Raw genomic sequence first — 23,816 nt, forward strand, 5'->3', positions numbered from 1 at the left:
TTTGGAATTGCCCTATCCCCCACCCCAGGGATTTGAGCAAAAGGAACATTATTTGCATTAGTTATATATGAGTACTTTACTGGAAAGCCTTCCGGGAGTGTTAAACCACTGTCTTTTACTGAAACGGTGGCAGCCTGCATTATTTTGCTGTCTTTTTTTCGTTTTTGAATGAGTGATTGGAGCTACAAAAGCCGTTTGCAAAGCTGCCTTTGCGGCCTCATCAGCCAATGAATTCCCTGCAACATGAACGCCATCACGCTGATGACTCAGTGTATGAATCACGTGAGTCTTTTGTAGTTCTTTTTGTATTAGAACTACTTGTTCCCAATGCGGTTTGTGCTTAATTGTGCCACCTTTTGCGTCTTTGAAACCATTTTGAACCCAGTTCTGCAGATATTCATTGTAAGACTAGACGCAGTAATACGAATCGCACAATATGAGTGTGGGGAATTCGCGATCTGTATTTTCAAGCTCCATCTTGAAAGCCTGTAGTTCAGCTCACTGAGCTGTACAGTCTCCGAGTGATTGAGTTTTAGTGACCATAGGTCGAAATTTACCTTTGTACCAGCGACCTTTAACAATTGTTCACGCAGCACTATAGACTTGTTTACTCCCAATTGCGGGCTGTGCTGATCCGTCTGTGTAGATTTTACAGTCGTAATGTTCCAGAGGCAGAATCTCAGTCAGCAGAGGACATTCGTGTTTGTATTGTAGGAATACTTGTGTTTTCTAGTAAGGGTCAAAAACGTATTCAACGTCTGTTGCAGCAAGAGAATTGACCCATTGTATCCATCTCGGATGTAAAACTTTAGCATTTGGAATGCTCGTTTTTGTCACTGCCTCTAGGGCAGGTACAGATGTAACGATCATTATGCGTTTTCCCTGCGCGAGAGCTCTCTCTTTTGCTATTGAAGTTTGAACCGCTGTCTGAATTTTTTCTGTAGAAGTGAATTTCATTTCAGGTTGTGTGTATAAGTGTGATTTAAATGCTATTGATACCTTTTCACCTTCATTAAAGGTCAGGTATGTGAATCCGCATCTCCCTGGGATGATTCGGATCACAAGATTGCGCACGTTGTCGCGTGTCTGTAATTGTGTTTTTGCTAACATGTCTGTTTGAACTGAACCCAAAATTTTGGTGTGATTTTGAGTCCAATTGGTTTGTTTGAAATCAGTTTGATTAGTTTGTAGAGAGGTTTACACTTTCTATTTAGTTTAGAACATAAGTTCTTCCAAAATTCAGGAAACCTTGAATTGACTGTAAGTTTTTCAGCGTTTTTTGAGGTTGGAGCAGCGCACATTTCTCTAGAAAGTTAGGTGCCAGGGTTTTACCTTCACTTGATAACTCGTAGTCTAAAAATAGGACGTTGCGGTGGGCAATTCGTGATTTTTTTAAATTGAACTTCTACCCTTCAGAAGCGAACCCCAGTATTATGTTCACTCTTTTCAAGTGCACATCCAAATCATCATCTGTAAGATAGATGTCATTGACATAAGATAATGCCTCATCATCATATGTTTGTAGTAACTCTGTTACTCTTGCTGAAAATAACCCTGGACTATTCTTCCCCATAATTGAGAAAGCAGTCAAGTACCTGCTTTCTGGTGCAATGTTTTGACAGAATTGAAATATCTAATGTGATGCACTGTGTGCATTTTGTACTGCAAACGTTTTGCAACAAGAGTTTAAGTGCCTGTAGTCCAAAACTAGACGATATGAATTGTCTGGTTGGAGACAGGAAACAAAGGATTGTTCATAGATGAGGTGCATGTTTCAAACACCCCTTGGTATTCAAGTTGATTTAAAATATCCATGACCTGTTTTTTAGCTTCTTGCTTAACTGGATACTTACTGCCTCTGTGCAGTAGGTTGATTTATTAACTGGATTTTATATTAAGGAGAGTCCTCATCCCATCCTACATGATGTGTGTATAATGCTGGAGCCTGGGCTACTGCCAATTTTCTGGCATAAGTGTATTTTTTATGAATTGGAATGTGACTTGAGAAGGCTGGCATATTTATCTCTTCATATACGGGGTAGTGGGATGCACACCTTCTCTTTAATAGCTCCATTGTTCTGTGTAATTTCGTCATCAACGTACTCTCTTAATTTAACCTTATAGGCGTGCAAGCTTGCTCCACGCTCTGTCCAAATGCGCTGCAATTGAGTACAAACAAGTGGGCACCACATTTCGATCCCCTTCAAGCTGCGCAGCCAAAAACGAATCCAATGAATCAAATTCATGAACCATCATACTCCATCTTTTTTACTCCTTAATTGTCTTCAATTTATTTTACTCATTTTCATTGCCATTCAATCTTATTCAAAAAAGGCCCATGAATACCAATTGTTTCCACATGTCACATTTTATTGATGACCCAATTCACCTACTGTTTGAAATATCATGTTTAAAGTGCATTAAACATACTCCACGCGCTCCATATACTGCCATGTAATTTGCTTTTTATACATTCGTATATTACATTCCTGTACGTGTCTATTAATATTTTCCTGAGTAAACATCACCCTTTATTTAATACCCATGTTTACTCAACCAACTTGTGCTTTCCTAATAAATCTAAACATTAGATGCTGTCCAAGAAATCCGCTGCTCGTCTTTAACTATTACAGCATAATATTAATTTCTTCGTACTAACTCTTAATTTAGCCAGCTTACCATGACATGAATAAATCTGTCTCTGAATAAACCACTCATCAACAGCTCCATTTCCGTTTCACAATGTTACCCTCCATTCCGCGGTGCACACCGCTGAAATGATCCAACTTGTTCCACCAAAGAATGACGGTTTAGCTGTTACTGGCTTCTCTTTCCCTATATTAACTAAACTCCCTTCAGGTGAACGATCACGTGCTACCCAGACGCAGCTGTACTAACGCCAATCATCCTTAAGAGCTTGTAAGGTCGTTATGCTGCTGCCAATTTGTTAAACTGCGTTACCCATAACGCATCAATGTTAAGTTCACCAAAACGTGTACTGACACTACTATGCTGGTATTCTACATCACAAAATATATGTATTTACAAGCAATAAACTTAACAAACCAAGAATTGACTAATACGCATTGAAGAAAATACACCAATGTTCAGTACATTTTAATGGAAAAAAAATTGTGTTTGAATCAGGTTCTTTTGCATGATTGTCTTTAGGCGTGATAGGGAAACAGCACTCCTGTCCGGTCTTTAGATGGTACTGTCCTTTTATTCCAGACCTGTTTATCTAATCAGTTCGAATTTTTGGGGTGCAATCTCACAGTTTGGACAGAAAAGTCATACAATATCAGATACGGGGTAGTGGGATGCACACCTTCTCTTTAAAAGCTCCATTGTTCTGTGTAATTTCGTCATCAATGTACTCTCTCAATTTAACCTTTTAGGCGTGCAAGCTTGCTCCGCGCTCTATCCAAATGCGCTCTATCCAAATGCGCTGCAATTAAGTACAAACACGTGGGCACCACATTTCGATCCCCTTCAAGCTGCACAGCCAAAAACGAATCCAATGAATCAAATTCATGAACCTCCTAACTTTTTCCGCAATTTTCTCCATCATACTTCATCTTTTTTACTCCTTAATTGTCTTCAATTCATTTTACTAATTTTCATTGCCATTCAATCTTATTCAAAAAAGGCCCAGGAATGCCAATTGTTTCCGCATGTCACGTTTTATTGATGACCCAATGCATTTCGGGATGAATCCCTTCCTCGGGGTATGTCTATAATACTAAAGAATTAATGACCTACTGTTTGAATTATAATGGTTAAAGTGCATAAAACATATTCCACGCGCTACATATACAGCGCCATGAAACCGCTGGGGAAAGTGCGCTATATAAATATTTTAAAACTCAAACTGCCATGTAATTTCCTTTTTATACATTCGTATATTACATTCCTGTACGTGTCTATAATTATTTTCATGAGTAAACATCACCCTTTATTTCATACCCATGTATACTCAACCAACTCGCACTTTCTTAATAAATCTAAACATCAGATGCTGTCCAAGAAATTTGCCGCTCGTCTTTAACTATTACAGCATAATATTCCTTTCTACATACTAACTCTTAATTTAGCCAGATTACCATGACATGAATAAATCTGTCTCTGAATAAACCACTCATCAACAGCAGCTCAATTTTCGTTTCACAATGTTGCCCTCCATTCCGCGGTGCACATCGCTGAAATGCTCCTACTGGTTCCACCAAAGAATGACGGTTTAGCTGTTACTGGACTGGCTTCTCCTTTCCTATATTAACTAAACTTCCTTCAGGTGAACGATCACGTGCTACCCAGACGCACGCTGTACTAACGCCAATCATCCTTAAAAGCTTGTAAGGTCGTTATGCTGCTGCCAATGTGTTAAACTGCATTACCCATAATGCATCAATGTTAAGTTCACCAAAACGTTATCTCTTCGCCATGTGGGCACTCCCTTACAAATTCAGGTGGCCAGTCTTGTTCAGCTAGAAGAATGTCATAACCCTTAGATAGCTTCTCCCAAAAGAGTGCTTTCATTTTTCCAGTTATTTCCCCCTCCATTCGCAGTGTTACTTCATATTTATTATTTATTATTTATTTATTTATTTATTTTATGTAGTTTGTAGAGCGCGCAGCTACCCCCGAAGGGGTGTCCCGGCGCTAAAATTCAGGAATAGCCAAGGGAAAGGGGGAGTGAAGAAAAGGAAGAAAAATGGGAAGACTAGAGTCCAGAGAAGAGCCAGGTTTTAAGTTTGGCTCGGAAGATTGTTTCGGAAGGACAGAACCTCAGCTCGAGCGGAAGGGAGTTCCACAGTCTGGCAGCAATGACACTGAAACCTCTGCCACCGGTTCTAGACAATCTGAACCGGGGCGAGATCAGGAGGCGGAGGTCATTGGATCTAAGGGACCTGGTGGAGCAGGATAAAGAGACCCGTTTTTTCAAATAGGTAGGTCCATAGTTGTTGACGGCTCGGTAGGTAAGAGAAAGGACCTTGAATTGAATACGGCTGGCCACTGGGAGCCAGTGGAGTTCCCTCCGGTAAGCAGAGACAGATTGACGGTACGGGATATTACCGATCAGTCTGGCTGCAGCATTCTGGACAATCTGCAGCCGGCCTATCAGGTACTGTGAAGCCCCTGCATAGAGACTATTTGCATAGTCTAAGTGGGACGTGATGAGAGCCTGGGTGACTGTGCGGCGGGAATCCAAGGGGAGATAGGGTAGGATCTTTCTTATCATGCGAAGTTTCATAAAGCAGGCGGAAGTAACTTTATTGATCTGGGTTTTGCATGACAAGGAATCATCAAATTGGAAGCCGAGATTCCGCGCCGAGTGGACAGGGGACGGGGCAGGATCGAGCGCTGTGGGCCACCACCAAGAAGAGGGGATAGGGGTTTTCTGATTGAAAAACAGAACCTCAGTTTTATCTGCATTCAATCTGAGGTGATTCGCAGTCATCCAGCCACTGATGTTATTGAGGCATTGGCGGAAATTGAGGAGTGCGGAGTCCGAGTGGTCCCTAAAGGAAAACACCAGCTGTGTGTCGTCAGCGTAAGAGACCACCCTGACTCCGTAGGACTCCACAACGTCAGCCAAGGGGGCCAGGTAGACGTTGAAAAACAGGGGGCTGAGGGCAGAGCCCTGCGGCACCCCACAGGACAGAGGTTTTTTCTCTGACTTGAAAGGACGTAGCAGTACCTTTTGACTTCTATGTGAGAGAAAGGACTCGATCCAGCTGAGGGCAGTGCCACCTATGCCTATCTGCTTGAGACGATCAAGGAGGATAGGATGAGAGACCGTGTCGAATGCAGCGGACAGGTCGAGGAGAACCAACATGGCCTCCTCGCCCCTGTCCACGCATTCTCGGATGGATTCAGATACTTCTAGCAGGGCCGTCTCCGTGCTGAATCCGGCTCTGAAACCGGATTGGGATCCATGTAGCAGAGAATGATCTTCTAAGTATTCCGTAAGTTGGAGCTGTACGGAACTTATGGTGTACACTAACTCTGGTGTTGGCAATTTCAACTTGAATGCATTCATTCAAGTCCCCTGTCTCCAGATGATCCTGCAGGATCTTGCGAGCTATGGTGACTTATGCTGCACTGTCTAGCATTGTCTGGGCCCACTCCCCATTCTTGAGTTGTGTCCTGAAATTCCTCGGCATGCCTGATCTTTACACTTGCTACCTTCTTCTTGGTGAATTGGGTTTTCTTATTTTTTGGAACGTGATGTTCGTCTTTGGACTTCACGTCTTCTTCCCTTTGTTCTGATCGTCCTCTTCTTTCAGATTTCTGCTAGGAAGTCTGAAAGGTACGAGAGGAACGTGTATCAATATCTTGATATCTATCAGGTTTTCTCAAATGATCCCTATTTCTGAGGTTATACCTCTTTTCAGAGGGCTCCTGTTGAGGAGACCTCACTCTGGACGGAGACCGCTTCTCTTTAGGAAGTGTCTGTTTGGTGTTTTCCTACTTCTTTTTAGGAGTAGTGATATTATTTTTAATAAAAACTTTTTCAGGATATTCAGTTAGTCGGGGTTTTACTGGTTTTCCACCCCAACTATCTCTACCTAGTTCTTCATATGATTTTTCAATACTTCTTGCAAGTTCATATGGTTGCTCTGTTATATCTGTTTCTTTTAGCTTTTGGTGGATTGCCACTGATGCTGCTTCACGTCTAATGTTGGCTAATAGTATAGCCGAGACCTGTTTGAAATCTTTTAGTAATTTCATACCAAAATTAAAAGCAGGTTCAGGTCCATATTCATTTTGAATCTGTCTTAGGACGTCTGGTATTACCGCCATAGACGGAACACCATGCATTTTTGTGTAGAGTGAAGCAAAGACTGTACCCCAAATGTCACAGTCCTCCACATGTGGTGCTATCCCCATTGGTAAACAGATTGTCAGAATTCTGTGTTTCTCATGAGGTGTACTATCAGGAAATACCGCCTCTATCTGAGAAATTTTTTGGGCTAACCAAAACGGAATTTGTTTCCTTTTTGTGGGTAATTTACCAATGACTGATTGTATAGTCTGTGGTGTGATTTTGTTTGTGTTCCCCCAGTGAGGGGTATGCTGTGGAATCCTTACAGTAGGTTGGAATGTTAAGGTCCGCATGACATTTTGAACCAATTGTCTATGTATTTTAATTAACGGTTTTAGCCGTGCTAACAGTTCTGGACCTGTCATGTTTTCTATGTCAGGATGTGGTTTATAGCTGGCTAGTATTGGCCATGTTTCTCCTGGTCTACCTAGTGGACTAAGCCTGGTAATGTGATTTTGATGTTGTAGTAGGGCGCCTTTAAACCAGAGCTGATACTCTTGGTAAGTTAATGGAATTTCAATGTCCTCGTAAGGAACGTATTCCACTGGACGTTCCTCTACTTTATAGTAGTGGAACTCATGTGTTACTGAATTTGCTACAGGAAACTGAATCCATGAATAGAATACCTCTGTCTGCCGATATTCATGTGCCTCTATAACAAAGATTACTTTACCACCTCTCGATGATACCCCATTATTTATGGTTTGTAAGTTATAGTTTTTCTTACATTTGCCGGGATGATTATAGCATCATCGTCGTTTGGTTGGAGATTTGTGTCGTCTAAAACTGCTTGAGCAGCTCTAGCTAATTCTTCGTCACTATTCATTATTTTGTTTACTGGAAGTTTACAGAACAATTTTCGAAGAGACAAAGATTAGGTGCACAATATTTTGGAACACTGTATCCTTCAACATTGAACAAACCAAAAACGAATACATAGGAGTTTTCGTCCTACTAGTTTTGGCAGATATTATCCTTTCACCCACTCCAGACGTCTATTGGAGTATTTTATGGGAAAAAAGGGGTCTGTGTGAAAAGCCTGACTGAGTTACTCTAGGATCTAGCGTTAAATTATCGCCTTACCAAACGTTGGGCGCCATGTAGTGTAGTTCCTATATTCCCAATAGGCTCTGCGCATTGGAATAACATAAACTATAGTTTAGACGTAGGACTGAGGTTGACTAGGTCCCTATCAAATATATTAGACTTAATTGTGAGTGCCAGCTAGCTCAGAGGTCACTAGATACTTTCTCGAACTCACAAGAAGGGATTAGTTTCTGACAACCGCATAAACATGACAACTTTGTTTCCCCAGGATAAGAAACGTATCTCTAGTGTCGCGGAAACAATAGACAACTATTTCACTCAGTCAATCGTGCATGCTTCATTTCACCAGAGATGCAGAGAAATAGAGAGACGGGCATTTTCAATAAAATGGATTTATTGAACAGTCTTCTTTCTCAGGCAGAGGAAATGAACTGCTACAATCGTAATACTGGTTGCAAAGTACAATGCATACAGTAGTGAAAAGTATTATAAAATAATACTGTAAAAGCATGGTATGGTATCTAAGCCATATAAAATAACATAGAATACACATATTAATAAATAATGACTAAAAGTACTCAACTGGTGCTTCTAAAATACGCCTACCCCGGTGTACCTAACCTAGGTTTTGTACAAGGGAAGAAGTAAGTGAGGTGTAGCTCAAGTTTAGTATTCTTTTGCCAAGAATCTATTCCAAGAATTCTCCAAGGGTCTAATCAACTCCGTACCTTGGGTTAGAATGAAGGAGATCTTGTATCTCTCTCTCAGGACTCAATTTCCCAGCAACCCGCAAGGGTAGCCTGGAAACACTGGAGCTGGATTTCTCAGCAGGAGAAAATACAGCGTCATTCTCAGTGCGTCAGCTGGAGGGTCGACTTCCTACGGCACTTGCTGTAGCAGGGCATTGGGCAAGTAGATAGTCAAACTGCTCCAAACCCCTGTATGTTTGCCTTTGCAAATGTGGCCATATTTATACCTTGAAAGTGCCGAGTTTGACATAAGGTTGGACATAATAACGTCATCATAGGCATAGTCTAAGTCTAGGTCTAAATATGGTTATGATTTCTATGCCTATATAAGGACAGGGGGATTTATACCTATATATGGGCATGAATCAGGAAAATTACACAAGGGTCCTAAATTCATACACAACAACATTGTCAATGGAGATGTACCTGTTTTCCTTGCGACCAGGAAGTGGAGGTAAAATGACTGTTCTTGTACCCTGCACGCCAAGTACAGGAACTGGTGCACGATATGAGGGGCTGAACTCCTTCTTGTTCTCCACCTTCTCACGGACCAGGTCACCGACTCGTGGTAGCCAGCCAACTACCGGAATCTGAAGAGCAGCATCAGTTGTGGAGGGCAAGTGTTCCTTGGCAAGAATGTCTCTGGTCTTTTGTAGGTTCTGTAAAACAGCAGAATATTCATCTACGTTAATGGAGGCGGCAGACGCCGCCATGTCTAGACCCTCAAGATCCGGAACAAACATTTGGATACCAAAGAGCTTTTTGGATGGGGTCCGCCCACTCAGAGACCTTCTAGGGAGATTATTAAGTGCACGTTGAATGCTATAGAGATGGGCCAACCAGTTCCTGCCAGTAACTAAAACCCTAGCTCTCAAGTATTGCTTTAAGTTGTTATAATTTGACGGCGATTAGATTAAGCATTAACAGAAGACTACCCTTATCAATTAGGGTAGAGGAAGTCATCAAGGCCATAACTAGTAGTAAGAGGGGGAAGGCACCACTCCTACAAGTTCTTGGCTCATTGATTTTGCCGCCTGAATGTCAGTATGATGTGTCTTACTCTCTGATGATACAGATTATATCCTGTAACCATACTCGGTATGCCTCTGTCTTTGGTAATTTCTTTTTAGTTTTGCTTTGGCAAAAAATCAGAGACTCTAAGGACACCATTTCAGTTTTTTCTTTTGCATGTTTCAATACCTATATATACACACATATACAAAGAGCTATCAGGTTAATGGGGGCAGTGATATTATACCACTGTAGTAAAGACATCACATCACATGAAACAAAGGAAACCACTAAAGAATATGTATGAGTGGGCAAGTGAGTTATTAAGTTAAAAAGTCAGTACACTCAACAGCTTAGAAAATTCATCCTAGTTAGGCTAAAACACATTTCTTAGACAATCTCTGTTTAATCCCTAGTTGGTCCAAGCAGCAGGTGATTTGCAGAAAAATGTCTGTTCATTTCAATCACTACAAATGATTGTAAATCCAGGAAAATGCTACACAAATCCTAAAACAATTTAGAACAACATAATAAGCAGTCACCAAAATAATTGGACTTAAATAAGTGAAACCCAAAATATGATTTTTAATTCTTTTAACGTAAAAAGCATCTAAAAAGTGCAGCACCAAAATGAAGTATGTGTTTGAATTTTATTTTACCTGGACATAGGCACAAATTCAGGCCAACTGCATTAGTGCAGAGGTTTGCTGTACCTAATGGGTTTGCACTGGTCAATGTTTTATCTTGGATTTATTTTTAGTGCTCCAAGTCTTCCAGCTTTGAAAGGTGCATTTAATCCGGTGGATTTTTTTAGCCAAAGACATAAGTAGGTCAAAGCTGAATTTCTTACCCTCAGAGGTCACCATGCTGCTGGGATACATTTGCCACCTCCCCGTTGTCGAAGGATTTACCTTAGGACTTATTAACGTTTTTGATTCTTGGAAATCCACAAGTGGGGCAAGGCTAATAAGCTGTAGCTAGGCAGAACTCAATGAGGCTGGATGCCTTTGACACAACATCCTATTGACCAGTTTGCAGCATGCCGAAAAGATATGAGTAAGCCAACACCTGACTTCACTTAGCTGCTGAAAGTTTATCCACTCAGGGGAAGCCTTGTTACTTTGTCCTAGTCCTCTAAATATGAACAAATCTAAGTCCCATTTTACTACAACTGCTGGCCATTGTTGAATCCCTTAGGTCTTCAGGAGAGGTTTTTAGGAATGAGGTCTTTCCTATACAGTGAATACAACTTTTTGATAATTGTTCACTCAATTGCAGATTATTCACAGCATGAAGCTTGCCACATAATTTTATAATATACACCTAGTCCACTGGGCGTCCAATTCACACATATGCACAGTGACACTTGAACAGTAGAGTCACACTGCACAGTCATATCAGCATGCAAGCAATAATAGGGCCCAGAAAGGGAAATAGGTCCATGGTGACCATCAGAAATAGTGACTCTGCTACAAGGTATTTTAATATTGACTGAAACCTGCAGTTTTCAGATCAAACTAATTTAAAAGGGGTGTGGTTTTCCCACACCAGGTATGTCCCTTTGCAGTAATCCTCCATGTGATTATTATTATTTCTTTATTTCAGTCAGTTTGATCATGAAAGTACATTAAAAAACATTATAAAAGATTAAAACATGATATGAGGTGCTGTACAAAAGAAGTGTATAAAACAAAGTTTGTTGTGTGTTGTGTGCAATAAATAATTAACAAGGGGGCAAAACTAATTCCTATCCAAGGATTACATAAAACATGTCCTTTGTCAAAATACACATTGGTGGATCCAACTATATTCCCACTCATTGGTTATTTCAATTGTTCATCATCTATAATAAAATCCCACTTTTTGATGAAACAATAATTCATTAATGTGCCATTTCCAATTTATAAAATGTTCTTCAACAGCATCACAGTCATACATGGCTTAGGAAAACATCAATAGGTTAGATCAACACATGAATTGAAATATTGTTATATTCATTTGCTATCGACAAGGTGAAACTTTAATACTTGTAAGTTAACCCCTTGGCTGCTGCCGTTGGCCAACGGTTATCACGTGCACTACCTTGGTAGTGCTGCGAACGTCTGTTGGCCGACGGTGCCCCACCCGTTTTTCGAGTGTTCAGCACTGGAGCTGAACGTTCGACGCAGACAAGGTGTTAAAGGACAATATTTGAAACTATGAAAAGTTAAAAAAAAAATTACATTGCTTAAGAAAAAGAATCAAAGCCCAGAACAAAATATATAGGGTACTCCTAAGCGCATATGGATAGGAGTTTCAAGAGGTTTATTCTTCAGGAACCAAGCATAGAACAAGTACTTGTAAAAAGCAAACTCAACTTACCTACTAGTATCTAATTTAAGGACCCGAAGAACAGTTGAATAATTTCTTAGCCTGAGATTCAAACATAAGGGCCTGATTCATTTACACCTAAGTTTGATGTAGCCTGACCAAAAAAAAATGTCCTATGTTCTCTATCGTTTTGGTGAAATGTGTGCAAAATGGACAACTACTGTTCACAGTGCACCATTTCGATGTAAAACCATTTAAGGGTAAAATGAGTAATGTAAATGTAATAAAACGTGTATTTTTGCAGTAGATGGCAAGATTTCATCCAAGAACACCTCAAATTTTGAAATTGGCTTGTAAGATAAAAATAAATCAGTATGCTTCCCAATGCTTCCCATTGGATCATGCCATAATCCCAGGAGGGATTCTATTTTCTTTGTACTTTTCTAATAGTTGATGGATCTGTGTATAATGTCTGGAGATGCAGTTTAATAAACCAAATAATCAAGTGGGAAAACCACTTAATTTTAGATGTAAAATCTAAATCCCAAATTCTATTAATTTGGCTCTATAAGAGACTAATTATTGGTGGGTTCATAGCCTCACCCAATACAAAAGGGGCTTGAGAACAGCTAAATTATCAACGCCTTTAAAACCGATATCAAATATCAAAGAAAGATTCAGGGAACTAGAAGAAAGTTAAGTAAAGATTTAAGGGAGCTAGTCTCCTTTGCTACCAGGGACCTTACATTGAAAATACCCCATAGCTGTGCTACATATAGGCAAAGCCACTGGAATTATGTGGTGTAGAGGGCTAACTTATATGGCTAGGTCAAGTAAATTATGCAGCAACAAAAGGCAAACTATGCGGCATAATGCGTCACATTTTGTACTAGTATATTACTTCATTATTTGGTCATTTTTAGGGCTCGGCCTACATCCCACGAAGTGGGTGTGGCTTCAGAGCCGTCTTGAGATGGACTTCGGCAAGCTAACCTAGACATTCCAGAGAAGCGCGTGAATTGTGTTAGTTATTTATGGGAGCTGCATGGAAATTGGCCATCGCATGACTGTCTTTTTACAAGGCAGCATGCAATAGGCTATAGTTTGTAGCGTTTCTCCACTTCCTGCATATTCTGCTCGGAGACGCAGAAGGCTATAAATTATCAATTACCAGCTGTCAAGGGGCCCGTAATTGAATCCAGATGGTGGGCGTGCGTTCTTTGCTGTCTGCTCTCGGAAGCCTTGGAACTGTATTTGGCATTCCTGGAGCGTGTGCATTTAGTGTCAGGACTGGATGATGCTGGGCGCGCGTGCACTCCAGCCTCTCCTCCTGGGCCTTGGCTCGGCAGAGGTGCGTGCCTCGAAGGCTGCTCGGGAGTCTGCCGGGTCAGGCACAATATGTTTTTTGTTGAAAACTGGAAGTTATGTAACAGGTTGCGGTTTGCGCGCAAGTACATTAACGGAAAGCGCCACTGGCGCGGAAGCAGAAAACAATGATGTGTCAATGAACATTAGTGAAAACAGAGCGGTAAATAATGAGGCAGTGTGGTAGTTAGAAAGCAAAATCACTTGTTAGCAGTGTTTAATTTGTGCCATAATAAGTGCCAGGGCCCAAGATATTTCAGAGGAGGCCACTGCTGCTTGCCCTACTTCAGGCCACTACCAGTGATGCCAAATACGAGAACCAACGTCACCTACTATCCAGTGTAGGACTTAAAAAAACAAGTGTGTATACCCAGTCATGCATCTGCTCAGAGTGTGAGTGCAGAGTAGTGAGTGCAGAGTAGTGAGTGCTGAGTAGTCAGTGCAGAGTAGTGAGTGCAGAGTGTGAGTGCAGAGTAGTGAGTGCAGAGTAGTGAGTGCAGAGTAGTGAGTGCAGAGTGCAGAGTAGTGAGTGCAGAGTAGTGAGTGCAGAGTGTGAGTGCAGAGTCGTGAGTGCAGAGTTGTGAGTGCAGAGTCGTGAGTGCAGAGTAGTGAGTGCAGAGTGCAGAGTAGTGAGTGCAGAGTAGTGAGTGCAGAGTAGTGAGTGCAGAGTGCAGAGTAGTGAGTGCAGAGTAGTGAGTGCAGAGTGCAGAGTAGTGAGTGCAGAGTAGTGAGTGCATAGTGTAGAGTAGTGAGTGCAGAGTGCAGAGTAGTGAGTGCAGAGTAGTGAGTGCAGAGTAGTGAATGCAGAGTGCAGAGTAGTGAGTGCAGAGTGCAGAGAAGTGAGTGCAGAGTAGTGAGTGCAGAGTAATGAATGCAGAGTTGTGAGTGCAGAGTAGTGAGTGCAGAGTAGTGAGTCCAGAGTAGTTAGTGCAGAGTAGTGAGTGCAGAGTAGTCAGTGCAGAGTGCAGAGTAGTGAGTGCAGAGTGCAGAGTAGTGAGTGCAGAGTGCAGAGTAGTGATTGTAGAGTAGTGAGTGCAGAGTGGAGAGTAGTGAGTGCAGAGTAGTGAGTGCAGAGTGCAGAGTAGTGAGTGCAGAGTAGTGAGTGCAGAGTGCAGAGTAGTGAGTGAAGAGTAGTGAGTGCAGAGTGCAGGGTAGTGAGTGCAGAGTAGTGAGTGCAGAGTAGTGAGTGCAGAGTAGTGAGTGCAGAGTAGTGAGTGCAGAGTGCAGAGCAGTGAGTGCAGAGTAGTGAGTGCAGAGTAGTGAGTGCAGAGTAGTGAGTGCAGAGTGCAGAGTAGTGAGTGCAGAGTGCAGGGTAGTGAGTGCAGAGTAGTGAGTGCAGAGTGCAGAGTAGTGAGTGCAGAGTAGTGAGTGCAGAGTAGTGAGTGCAGAGTAGTGAGTGCAGAGTGTGAGTGCAGAGTAGTGAGTGCAGAGTAGTGAGTGCAGAGTACTGAGTACAGAGTAGTGAGTGCAGAGTAGCGAGTGCAGAGTGCAGAGTAGTGAGTGCAGAGTGCAGAGTAGTGAGTGCAGAGTAGTGAGTGCAGAGTAGTGAGTGCAGAGTAGTGAGTGCAGAGTGTGAGTGCAGAGTAGTGAGTGCAGAGTAGTGAGTGCAGAGTACTGAGTACAGAGTAGTGAGTGCAGAGTAGCGAGTGCAGAGTGCAGAGTAGTGAGTGCAGAGTGAAGAGTAGTGAGTGCAGAGTAGTGAGTGCAGAGTGCAGAGTAGTGAGTGCAGTGTAGTGAGTGCAGAGTGCAGAGTAGTGAGTGAAGAGTAGTGAGTGCAGAGTGCAGGGTAGTGAGTGCAGAGTAGTGAGTGCAGAGTAGTGAGTGCAGAGTAGTGAGTGCAGAGTGCAGAGCAGTGAGTGAAGAGTAGTGAGTGCAGAGTAGTGAGTGCAGAGTAGTGAGTGCAGAGTGCAGAGTAGTGAGTGCAGAGTGCAGGGTAGTGAGTGCAGAGTAGTGAGTGCAGAGTGCAGAGTAGTGAGTGCAGAGTAGTGAGTGCAGAGTAGTGAGTGCAGAGTAGTGAGTGCAGAGTGTGAGTGCAGAGTAGTGAGTGCAGAGTAGTGAGTGCAGAGTAGTGAGTGCAGAGTACTGAGTACAGAGTAGTGAGTGCAGAGTAGTGAGTGCAGAGTGCAGAGTAGTGAGTGCAGAGTGCAGAGTAGTGAGTGCAGAGTAGTGAGTGCAGAGGGCAGAGTAGTGAGTGCAGAGTGATGAGTGCCAAGTGCCTGTTCCAGAGAGAGCAGGGTATGCGTGTGCGCTTACACGGTGCACTGACACACAGGAGCTAAAACAAAGAACAGCTGAACACGTGGGAGCTTCATTGAGGCAGCCGGCCCACTGTGAAGGGAGCAGCAAGGAGGGGATGCCTCAACCAATCAAGCGCAGCTACTCACAAAGTACTGTACGATTACAAGCCGCCTCTAAAAAAGCACTGAATACCCTGCACTGGCTTCCGAATAGAGAACGTGTGGCTTTTAAAGCACTCTGCATTGCCCACCGGATTTTGCAGGGGAAAGGCCCCTCCTTCCTGCACATCCTTCTTACACCTTACCATCCAGCTCGCCATTTAAGATCTAGCAGGACAGGGAGGGTGGAGGTGCCCAAGTTCAGGAGAGTCAGAATGGGAGGCCACTCCTTTCGGGTCCTGGCAGCCCAGTACTGGAACAAACTTCCCATGGAACTACGGGTGGAGAAATCTGAGTTCTTATTCCATAAAAAACTGAAAACATTCCTGTTCCCTAAATAATAGGGCTAGACTTGCTAGGGCAGGTTTAGGGGCCACTTTCTGCAGCAGTTCACTCACCAAAGAGCAGTCCGCAGCACGGGGACACACTAGTACAGTGTAACCAGGCACTCTATAAGCTTTTATAACTAACTAACAACACAGGCCGAAAGGCAGAGCTAGGTCTTTTCGCATTACGCAGGCTGAGCAGTGTGTGAGTGTGTAGGGTGAGCAGTGTGTGAGCGTGCAGGGTGCACCTCCACAAACCTCACGCTATATACGGCTGAAAAATAGCACTAGGCGACGATAATGAAATTCAACAGTACTGCGAAAGCATGGCTTACATTACAAACAAATTCTTGCAGTTGCCCATTGTAAATGACAATGCCATTTATTTATGATTTAAAGAAATATCATGAGCAATGCCAATAGCTCTACCTTTAATGATGCTGAGACCATTGCATTGTAAATGCTTGTTAATCTTGGTAACACTATCTAAGGATTTGTTGCACCTCAATAGTACTGCTTAACATCCAAATATAGCAATAAGCAAGAGAAAGGTGGCCAGACAATCTTTGCAAAAGGCCTTTCAATGCGCTGCTAAACGTGTCATTATTTTTTAGTAACGTTGGAACCGTTTGAGCTACAAACAATTTCGTTTGTCTAAGCCTGCAGACTATGCAACATATGGTGGATTATGTTGCAAATGCGGCATAGCTGTAATAATGTGAAAATCACAATGGCCACAACATTGCATAGTTCCTATGCATCCTCCTTGGCATCACCCAAACCGCTATGAGGCATTAAGTGGATTAGGAGATATAGGAGATTAGGAGATACAGACTGACTGGCCCCAAACTTGAGAGATTCAGGGAAAATGAATATAACAAACAATGAATCAGAGACAGTCCCTAATTCATTAAATGGTGTAATGGGCTTCTCTCATTTTTCTGATCAAGAGGAAAGCTTAAATATCCCATTACATTTGTGTTCAGAAAGTGAAGAGAGGGTTAGTTGGCAGAGCAACCCATTTTTAATATGGATGGGGAAGGGGCTCCAGGACATCGTTGAAGGCCTTGCCTACAGAGACTTATCTCATGGAACATTGCGGGTATTAGACCTAGGCTATCAGATGAGGTTTAGCTACAATATATTAAGACATTTGATATCATTTGTACCCAGGAAACATGGAGCAGGGATTATGTTATTATAAATGGTTTCGGTTCAGGCAGTTTCATCCACTGCAGGGAGAGCAAAGGGAGGATTAGCGACTCTGAGGTCTATTAACTATGGATCTTTAAAGATTGAGAAGATAGTTGACTCCCCCTGATATCAGATCATTTTGATCTGTAATATGTTTGATGTTAAAATATTATTGATTAATTTGTATTATAATATTGTTGATCAGAACAATTGTGGGGTGATTAACAACCTCAAGGAGGAAATTGAAAAGGCTGTGGTTAAATTTGTTCCTTTATGTAAAATATGTGTGGGCGATTTCAATTGTACTTTGTGCCAGCATAGTTCGCAAACGGTATGTGGGCTTCTAGATACCGAAAACCAACCGCTTTCCCATTTTAAACATTCTCCACAGGGTGAAGCATTAAACACGATCATTGTTGTAAATGATCTATGTCTTGGTGATACTCTGGTTTGTACCCCACTTATTCAATATCCTACGTTTTTGGGAGGAGGTAGGCCAACTACTATCAACTTTACGTTGATAGCTAAAAATTGTATCCACCTGGTAGACAGCTTTGCTGTAGAACTCAACCCTACTAGTCTTCATAGCCCTCTAGCTGCTTGTCTGTATGTCACATCTCCAAATGGCAATAGCGATGAATACCCTTTAACATATAATCATGATCAGGGGGTGAGATTAAAATGGAGCAAAAAAATGCCCTACAATTTGAGAAGGATATTATGATATCTAATTTCAGTCAAGTTATGACATGTTTATCCGATGATTCTACCCCGGAGATTGTTATACAGTGCTTTGAAGGAATCTGTAAGAAGAATGGATTCACATGAAATTTAATGGTTCAATGCTGAGTGCTCCAAAGCACAAAAAGTTATTTAAAAAGCTCTGTACATAGTCCTCTGTGATAAGGAACTAATTAGGGTAGTGAGACAAACCTATAAAAATGTAATTGGGCTTAGGAAAGATGAATTAAGAAGCCTTGCCTGGGAAGAGCTTGAAAGAGCAAACACTCTCAAAGACTCTAAGGGCTTTTGAGTAATTATAAATCATCCCCTTTTCTCAAATGATGTAAGGAACATGGAATCAACAATAACAGGGGAAGTTTGTGAATCTCATTTCTCAAATATATTTAACCCAATGGGTTTATCACTGCAAGATCAAAGAGATGAAATAATAATTAATTCTGAAACTGTGAATCAACTTAGTTTATCTATATCTCTTGGTGAGGTCAAAGACGCACAGATAAAAGGCATTCCCTCAAAAGGCCCAGGTCCAGATGAGGTCCCCCTGGATCTGTTTAGAGGTAATCTCCAATTATGGGCACCATTGTTGGTAAATGTTTTTAAATCATTAATAGTGGTCCACATCTCCAGTTCATGGAAAGAGGCACTGGTGGTACTGATATATAAAAAGGCAACAGGAACGATCCTGTGTGCTAACTGCCTGTTTCTTTAATTGATGCTACATGTCCTGGGGAGGGTAATATTTGCCCGCCTGGATTTGTGGGCCAATGATGCTGGTCCTATATCCCCACACAAAACAATTTCAGAAAGGGAATGGGAACAAACGAACAGTGTCTTAATCTTTCTTTAATCATGGGTAAGTACATGAAGGCCAAGGGGGGTTCCATCCACCTGGCCTTCATAGACTTATCCAGTGCTTTTGATACAGTGAGTACGGGTAAGCTGTGGCCACTAATGGAGAAAATGGGCTTTGAGGAAGCCCTTATTACCCTGTTATGCAGGCTGCATGCTTCAACCACTATCTCCATTCGTTATGGTCCAGGAGGAGAGAAGACTAGGCCTATTGCCTCCACAGAGGGTCTTTTCTACACAAATGGGGTGGAGAAATTTTTACTAGAGCAGCAATTGGATTATCTTAGCGTAGGAGGTCAGCTGGTCCCCATTTGGCATATGCTGATGATACGGTTTTGTTGGCTTTAACTAATGGCCAATAGCCTTCAAAAAGCACTGATTGCTTTCACTGATTTTATGATGGCATTGGACCGAAAATTAAATTTGAGTAAATCTTTTATCATGGTATGTGGCCCCAAACAGATTAAAACAAGAACACTTGAGTTAAAAGAAAAGATCATTGATAAGGTACCCAACTTTACTTACCTGGGGAATGTATTTAACAGCAAACTGAATTGGGACCATCTGATCACAGCCAGTGTTCAACATACAAGTAGAATCATAGAGGGACTATTCCGGTTTGCCTGCATGCTGAGACATAAGCCAGTGGCAGAAATGTTAACTCTATATAGATCAAAATGCCTGTCAGTGGCGACTAATGGGGCAGGAGTATAGGGCCATCAAAAAAGCAGCCAGACACAAATTTTAGAAAATACATTCTTGAAAAGATTATTGATGATTCCCATCAGTTCTCCCACACAATGTTGTCACTCTAAAGTGGGTTTGGACTATGTCACAGATAGAATAAACATTGTCCCACTGATCCCTTGGTGAAAGGTGTGGACCTCGGAGAAATTATAATTCCCCAGGGCAATTCTAAGAGATTGTATGAATTCAGAAAAGGCCCTGTCTATCCCCTGGCTTTGTTATGTTAAGGACACTTTTAATAAGATTGGTTTGGGACACGACTATGACAATCCCATTGGTATACAATCATTGGGGGGTACACCAAGGGTGTGTCTTGGCCCCCACCCTATTCTCCCTATACATAAACCAAATTGCCGATCTCCTGTGCTCTACTGCGGCTGATGCCCCCTCCTTTGCAAATCAGAAAGTAGCTACACTGTTGTTTGCCGATGATACCCACCTGGTATCTAAAACCCCGATGGGCCTTCAAAAGCTCCTGAATCAATTTAAGGCCTTTTGCGATATGAGGGGCTTGGTCATTAACACTACGAAAACCAAATTGATGATGAGGAACTCTTGCAAGTCTTTAAAAAGAAATTTGGGTCTAGATGATGTCCCGTTAGGGAGGGTCTGCTCTTTCAAATATTTGGGCATCAGACTGTCTGATAAAGTGATTTGGAAGAACCACTTAGAAAAGGTGTTCCTGAAATTCTGACAGCTAACCGGGGCTTTGCTGTAGGAGCTACGTCTTTCATATACCAAGCCTGTCGCCCCAGCCCTAAAAATATATAGCTCTAAGGCACAGTTAGTAGTGTGCTTTATAGGGCAGAACTCTGGGGATCAGTGGACACTAGCTCGCTAGCGATAGTGGAAAATAAGTTCCTTAGGAGACTGGTATCACTTCCCCAAAGCACTCCCCTCCTTCCTTTGAAATTGGACTTGGGTATTAGATCAATTAATGACCAAGTGAGACTGTAGCCTTTGCTTTTCTGGTAAAGGCTGGTCTTCACTCCCAACCTGGCCCTTTATGCCGCTGCTTTTAACAAAATTTTAGCATTGGATAAAAAAAAAATGGGTGGATCAAATATGTCAATAATAGCTGGGCACCTATTGGTCTCCCAAATGAGCTTGTAGGTTCTCCGCCCTCATACTCTAAGGACCAAATTAAATCTTTATATTGGACGTGGGTCGAGCAGAATATTTATCTGAAAACACGCCAAGGTAGCCTAACTGATGCCTTTCTAGATACTAAATCTGGAAAACTGTTTGAGCGTTCTTTTGACATCATTAAGGAGCCGGTAGACAGGAAACTGTATACTAAGTTTAGATATGGCTGCTTACCCATTAATGCTCACACTAACTCCTGGATGGCTGATAATATCCAGCCCAAGGGCCGCCCAGGTTGCTCATATGCGCATGAATCCATTGGCCCTGTTTTCTTTGCATGTCTTGCCAAGAGGAACTTGGCTGGCACCAGTATGTAGACAGCTGGGGACCTACAGTTTTAATGAAGCTCTTCGTATCTTTAAATCAGACACAAGACCACTCTTTGAATTTGCAGTCGCTAAATTCCTTGGCCAATTCTGGGCAACCAGGCGAAGGCTTGTGACTGCTTCCTCGAGTGGCATAGCCCAAATGCATGGGAGTTCTAGGACCTAAGAGTCTCCTATATTTCCAAAATGTTACTGCTAAATCTGGTTTCAATGTATTTTTAATGTGTTTATTATTTTGATTTTATAGTATAATGCGGTAAAGGGCCCATAAAAGACTAGTTTATAGTAGAAGGGGTGTATATTGTATCAACTCGACAATTGCCAGTTAATAATGCACTTGCATTTTAGTTTTTAACAAATATCTTTGATTAGGATGGCAAATAGTGACCTTTTGTCATCGGTTAATCTTCTTCAATGTTTATATATCAAAATATGAATTATTTGACCCTCAAGGTTTGATGTAAGGAACATTTTTTTTTTGTATTCTGAATACCACTGACAAGGATGTATGTGTTTGTATCTTTTATGGTATTATAAACCGAATTTGTTTTTAATGAAACTAATATGAAATTAATTATAAAAAATGCATATCACAACAAAAAAAGAATGTTTAACCATGACACTGATATATTTACTTGTGGGCCGATATGCATCCTCAATTTTACTTGTCCTTTACTATCCATACACAATCACGTTTACTTATGACTAGGTTTCATCTTTGCACATTGAACTTTCTTGTGGCATTACCTACACAGGTAAGGTGGTGTAAGAGACTGACTTCCTGTCCTTGTAATAATTCAGCCCAACAAAGCACATTAGGGCATGCTTTATTAAGCCCCTCTTGAAGGAAATTAGCCCTTGTTTGTATCAAGAGGGTTTTAATTAATTACGTGGGAAATTACAATAATGAAGTGCTGTATATTATCAAAACTTTTGTAAAAATGTTTTTACATTGTGAATAAATATATGTATACACCCCAATTGTTGTATAGGAGGTTTTAAGTTTTATCAAATTGTTTTATCTGTGTATGGAACACTTTTATGATTCATATATATCGAATATAGTTACTTGAACTGAACTGAACTGCATAGTTCCAGTGGCCATGCATATATGGCAGATGACTGAGTGTTAGCTTTATATACTTGTAGAGCTGGAGAAACTGCTTTATAGTGCATAGATGGATGCATTTCAGAATAGCTTCAGGCATATGGTAGATTAGGAGCTATTTCTCAATGTCTAGGGGTGACTGTAAGTAAGTTAGATACCCATAGACCTAGATAATGAAAGGCCTTTACTGACTCAAGGGGGACATTATCCAAAGAGGATTTATTCATTCTATTTTTATGGAGTCTATATACCATATATTTGGTCTTTTGAATGTTGATTTCCAACCCTCTATCACTAAAAAATTTGTGGAAGTTACTCGAAAGATTTTGAAGGCCAAAGGGCATCCTGGACAAAAGCAAGGTATTATCCACAAAAAGAAGTGCTGGAACATTTTTGCCACCCATTTTCAGTGAGTCATTGGTTCAACATGTAAGTTAATGGATAACCCTTTTATGTACAAGGAGAAAAGTAGGGGCCAAGGCATATCTCTGGCAAACTCCGCTTTGGATCGATATTTAGATGGTCCACTCTCCAGACCTGCGCTATCTTAGGGGCCGATTAGGATTGCGTTGTTTCCGCATCCTCCGGGCCGGCGGAAGTGTCCGCCGGCCCGGAGGATGCGGAAAAACCGCTGCGGAGCCTTCAAAGACCCCCGCCAGATTAGGATGGCTGGGGGGTCAGGAAGACCGTCTGCCGCTTTTCCGCCACGGTCGCCTTACGACCGCGACGGAAAAGCTCTAATATGGAGGCAGTGTCTAACAGACACCGCCAGCCAAATTAGGATGGGGCTGAACAAATGCCTTTCCGCGGTGGCTGCTCCGCCGTGGAAAGGCATACGGTGATTTCTTTGGGGGCCCGTTGCGGCCCCTCAGCTTGACGGGTTGATGGGGGGTGCACATGGGGGTACCTATGGTACCCCCCTGCATTTGCATGCACAAAGCGGCAGGCACTGCACGGTGCCTGCCGCTTTGTGCATGCAAATGCGAAGCATGCATTTTTAACATTGCGGCGGGTGCTGCTTCAAGCAGCACCTGCCGCAATGTTAAACATACAGGATGTGACCACCAGGGTGGCGGTCACATCCTAATTTGCACAGAGGAACCGCCGCTGCCCCTGCGGACGGTCCCTCCTCGTCTGGGCCGGCGGAAGGACGCAGGTCCGTCCGCCATCCTAATAGGGCCCTTACTTGGGCATAGCTGGACTGGTGAAGCCTAATAATAATCTCCAAAATATGGCAAGGAACTTCCAAAGCTCTAGGCTTCCAATAGTGTATTTCTGGGAACCAAATCAAAGGCAGCTCTCAAGTCTACGAAAGGGATGTATAAATTATCTTTTTGCAAAGTAATATATTTCCAATTGATGAGCAAAAGTCTGAAAATGTGATCAATATTGCTGATCTTATGGCAAAATCCCACCTGAAGTTGTGAAAGGATTTTGAAGTCATCTATCCAATCCTGCAGTTTATCCAATATTTCTTCATTAAACATTTTTCAAAGGCTGGTGAGAAGGCTTTTCAGTCTGTAGTTCCTGACGTTGTCTCTATCACCTTTCTTATTAGTTGGTATGATTTTTACCCCTGCCAGGAAGTAGGTAAATATGTGCCATTTACTGTGCTGATGAATGGACAATTGATATAAGGTGCCCCAATGTCAATCTCAAATCTATATAAATC

Source organism: Lissotriton vulgaris, chromosome 6 (genome assembly GCF_964263255.1).
Source record: "Lissotriton vulgaris chromosome 6, aLisVul1.2, whole genome shotgun sequence".
Classification (NCBI taxonomy): Eukaryota; Metazoa; Chordata; class Amphibia; order Caudata; family Salamandridae; genus Lissotriton; species Lissotriton vulgaris.